A 4,662-nucleotide genomic window follows, 5' to 3' on the forward strand; every position below is an offset into this window, starting at 1 on the left:
TAAAATGCAGATGAAGATAACTCAGTCCAAAATGCTGTAATTCTTTTCTTTTCTTGTATTCCATCCGCAATTTTCAGGGTGTGACTTCTTAAAGTCACATACTTCAGTAAAATACTTAAAATCAAAAAAGAAAATACAAAAGAAATTTTAAAATAAAATACAAAAGAAATTTTAAAATAAAATACAAAAGAAATTTTAAAATAAATACAAAATAAAATACGAAATGAAGTACGAAATGAAATACGAAATGAAATACGAAATGAAATACGAAATGAAATACAAAATGAAATACGAAATGAAATACGAAATGAAATACGAAATGAAATACGAAATGAAATACGAAAAGAAAAGAAATGAAATGACATGCTTTAAAAGTGCAATTCAAATTGCCCAAACGAAAAGCTCTAAATACTTTGAATGATTCTCCTATACCCTCTTTTAGATTATATATTCTTTCACACATTCCACAGTATGTATTCAAATATTCAGATATCTCAAGAGGGTAGTCAGGAATTTGGTAACATTCTCAAGGGGACATTTTGGAATTTCAAACCACCCCTCCTCCTACATTCTCAAAGGGTATTCACAAAATTACACCACCCCTCCCCCCTACATTCTTAAGGGGGTATTCAGGAAATTAGACCTCCCCTCCCCCCTACATTCTTAAGGGGGTACTCAGGAAATTAGACCACCCCTCCCCCTACATTCTTAAGGGGGTATTCAGGAAATTAGACCTCCCCTCCCCCCTACATTCTTAAGGGGGTATTCAGGAAATTAGACCTCCCCTCCCCCCTACATGCTTAAGGTGGCATTCAGGGATTTAGACCACCCCTCCCTTCCAAAAGGCGTTATAGTGGGAATTATAACTACTCACGATAGAACAGCTGGTATGAACCGGTGATCAGCAATATAAAATGTATGAAAATCTAAATAAAATCTATACCAAAAATTTGCGAGAAAAAATTGAGAACCTAAAAGTATAAATATAAGAAAAGAGAAAATTAAGTATAATATATACATATATACACAGAAACACGAAAACCCCGCGCCCACAAAACATATATATCCATTGTATATGCGAGGCTCGAAAAAAAAAACCAAAACAAAACAAAAACAATAAAATAGGCTACAAAAGATATATCGAAAACGCGCGATTTTCGTGTAGATTAGTGTAGATTATTGGTTAAGTAATTAAATAATGAAATAAATATATGAAGAAGAAAAAAATCTATCGTACAGTACACTTATGCTCTTTTTTATCGAAATCTAAAAAAATACTTAAAAAGCTTGTTTTTAAAAATGGAAAAAGAGCTAAGTTCTCTCAAATCCTTAGGCAAATTATTCCAATCCTTAGCAGCAGCAAACTTAAATGATAGTTGAACCATCATTCGGGTGTCCATGCAGGTTGTTTTTTTTTTTTTTTAATTTTAATCAAAATTTATTAATTAATTTATTCAATATGCAGCTTATATAGTTTTTAACTCGTGGATACGCGAAGCGTAGAAACGAGTTATTGTGAGGGGTCTGAATATGCAAATGTGTCACTCACTCACTCGCTCACTCACTCACTCACTAAGATGTTAGCAGATCGATATTTAAACGATTACCAATCGTCATACGTCATCTGATTACGAACGTTACACGACACTAACAGGCACAAAGCTGTTATACACTATAGATTACTTTGATATTTTATATGACGAAATGGAATACTGATGATCCATGTGGGATAGTTTCTAGCACTTGTGAATGCCATGGGGTCCCAGCTGTACATGCGCAGTCTCGCACATAGTTTTATCTTCGGATTATTCATATTAAAAGAATCAAGGAAAGATGCAAGTTGAAGTAAAATTATACAATTAACGCCTGAAATAAAATTTCAATAAGTCAAACCTTTTTTCCTGATGCATTTAAAAGTAAACAAAAACGCTTATGTACAAAGTCGACATTTCGATTTTTCTGAAGACCTTGTAGATCGAGCCGGCTATATATCGAAAAAAGCTATTTTAATTAGAACTCAAGGAGAAAGTCTGATTTCAAGCTCTAGAGGACTTTATTCTCCATAGAGACAGCTCAAAGTCACGACGGTATTTCGCAAAAAAATCTTATAAGCTCGATCGAGCGAAGTTTTATTACTGATATGAACAGTTGTATTTACTGAGTGACGTCTTAAGAAAATAATCAATGTAGATGTAGATCGTAGAAAAAATGGAAAAAGACGAAAAAAAGAACAATTCCATTGGATGTTTGAAGGAAGTTCGGCCAGTTTTGTCATTCAAATATTAAGCCTTTCTGAATGAAAAGTAGTTTGATCGCTGCACATTACAAACAGCCAAAGCAATAATGTTCTTGAATGTTGAAATGTGCGAAGGTATAACAAGAATCCGCTCCAACAAATAATCAGTAATTCACAGACTTGGATGAAGACAAAATAAATAGCATTTCTAAACGAATTTCTATCAAATGATAGTTTCATGTTAAAAATGTAGGAGCCGTGACCCTTGAAGGTCAAGATATAAAGTAGTAATGTAAATCAACCTCACGCATAACGCAACGCTTTTTGTTGATCGCCCCGATTGTATCATAAACGGCCGATTATCTTGTATATTCAGTTTTGAGAGAAAGCGTTTGCAAATAGATCTTCTTCCAATTATACTCTATACTCGACTCAGTTGACTCCATCGAAGTCGAAGCCGTCTTTCGTAATTGAAGTTCAGACAACTAATTCATCACAGAATTCGCTTCCAAACTCAACAAAATAACAAAAAACTAGGTATTAAAAGGAAAATAAAATAAAAGAACTATTACTGATTTTACCAGCTAAGTTGAGTATTTTAAAAAAGTATGAAATCGAGCGAAATACTTTGAATCCTTCGAATGTCAACAGGCATAACGATGACACAGGGAGCCCAATCTCCAAAAAGTGCAACTAGTATCCACGAGTTCGCCAAAGGCTGTTTGATTGTAGTTTGTCAATAAAGTTTTCACATGCATGTTCATTTTTTTATAAAGAATATTCGGCTCTTGAAAGCGCCTGTGAGTTAGACGTGTCCTGGATTAGACAGCCCAGAGGCTGTTTCAGTGTATTCAATATGTAAAAATCTTACCTATTTTAACCAATCTAAATCAATGTATTGTTATTTGAATTTTAAAAAAATGTGTAATGTATATATTGAAATGCAATGAATTTTATTTGAAATATGTTAATAATGATATGTATTATGGGCATGTTTTATTACTCACTCTTATTCATGAAATAGTAATTCTTTTCTTAATTTTATTTTTTGAGTCACATTTTTATATTGTAAAGCGTCTTTGAACTTAAGGATATCGACGCTATATAAATTATTCCTTATTATTATTATTATTATATATTATTATTATTATTGATAAATTGTACTGAAGCGTTTTAAAGGTTGAATGTAAAGATCATTTGAAAACTAGCAATTCGTGTTTTTATCAAACACTCATTCTGCACTTTTTTATAATCTCAAATTTATCATTTATAATTGTTGTAAAATATATAGAGATTATCACATGTTAAAAGCTTGATCTCGTTTTTATTCACGAGTTTCCATGTCATATCGTAAACAAGCGAGTCCGTGAGCGAGTGAGTGCCTTCAAAATCCCTTCAGCGCCATCCTTTCCCTTCCACTCGTGCCTTGATAGCCACAAATATCATGTTTAATCCTTCCTTTGTCTCCAAAATCACTTCAGCGCAACAGCTCAATGATCGTTCTCTCCAGAAAACTGCATTATACATGTTCTCAGATCCCGAGTTTAACTTTATGAAATCCTTGAAATTAAGCGATTATCTACTACACTTTTTGCTCTAGAGCTCGATCAATCGCTATCCGGCTTCGTTGACATGACCTAGAACCGCTGACTTCTTAACCGCGGGCTTAATTTTGCAAATCTCTATCTGATTGGACAATGGTTACCATGTAGTACATTCAAAAATATGTAAGATGCCGCAATTTTTCACAAGATTTGAAAAGACAAACATTGACAAGAAAGGCCAGTTGATCTGGAAAAAAATATTAGCCAATCAAGATCAAGAACTTTACTTGCAAAACTAAGGTGTTACTTTTCCTCTTCAAATCAGGGATTTTCTTCAGGCCACCAAAAAAAACTAACTAATGAGCACTTGATAATAGTGACACAATATTAAAGTGCTTATGAGCCTTTACACAATATTTTCAGAATTGATTCTTTAAATAGTGAATAGTTGATTGTCAAAATAATTTGTCATTTTAATGTCGGGTCTTTAAGATACGAAGGTTTATATTTCCAATATGTTAATGACTATGACGTAACATAAGAGATTTGAGTTATTTTGTGGCAGCTTTTAATATTGAACGCTGGACATTTTTCAGTACTCCTCGGTTACATCATTCGACTACATGGCTTGATAGGATAGGATAGGATAGGATAGGATAGGATAGGATAGGATAGGATAGGATAGGATAGGATAGGATAGGATAGGATAGGATAGGATAGGATAGGATAGGATAGGATAGGATAGGATAGGATAGGATAGGATAGGATAGGATAGGATAGGATAGGATAGGATAGGATAGGTGCCCGCTAAAGTATGACACCAAATATGATTATTACTGCTTCTGTTCAGTCAGAGTAAAAAGGAAAAAAAAAAAAGAAATC

This window comes from Actinia tenebrosa, unplaced genomic scaffold, assembly GCF_029948245.1.
Source record: "Actinia tenebrosa isolate PJP-AT-01 unplaced genomic scaffold, QUT_ActTen_1.0 PGA_scaffold7__59_contigs__length_16204524, whole genome shotgun sequence".
In the NCBI taxonomy this organism is placed as follows: domain Eukaryota; kingdom Metazoa; phylum Cnidaria; class Anthozoa; order Actiniaria; family Actiniidae; genus Actinia; species Actinia tenebrosa.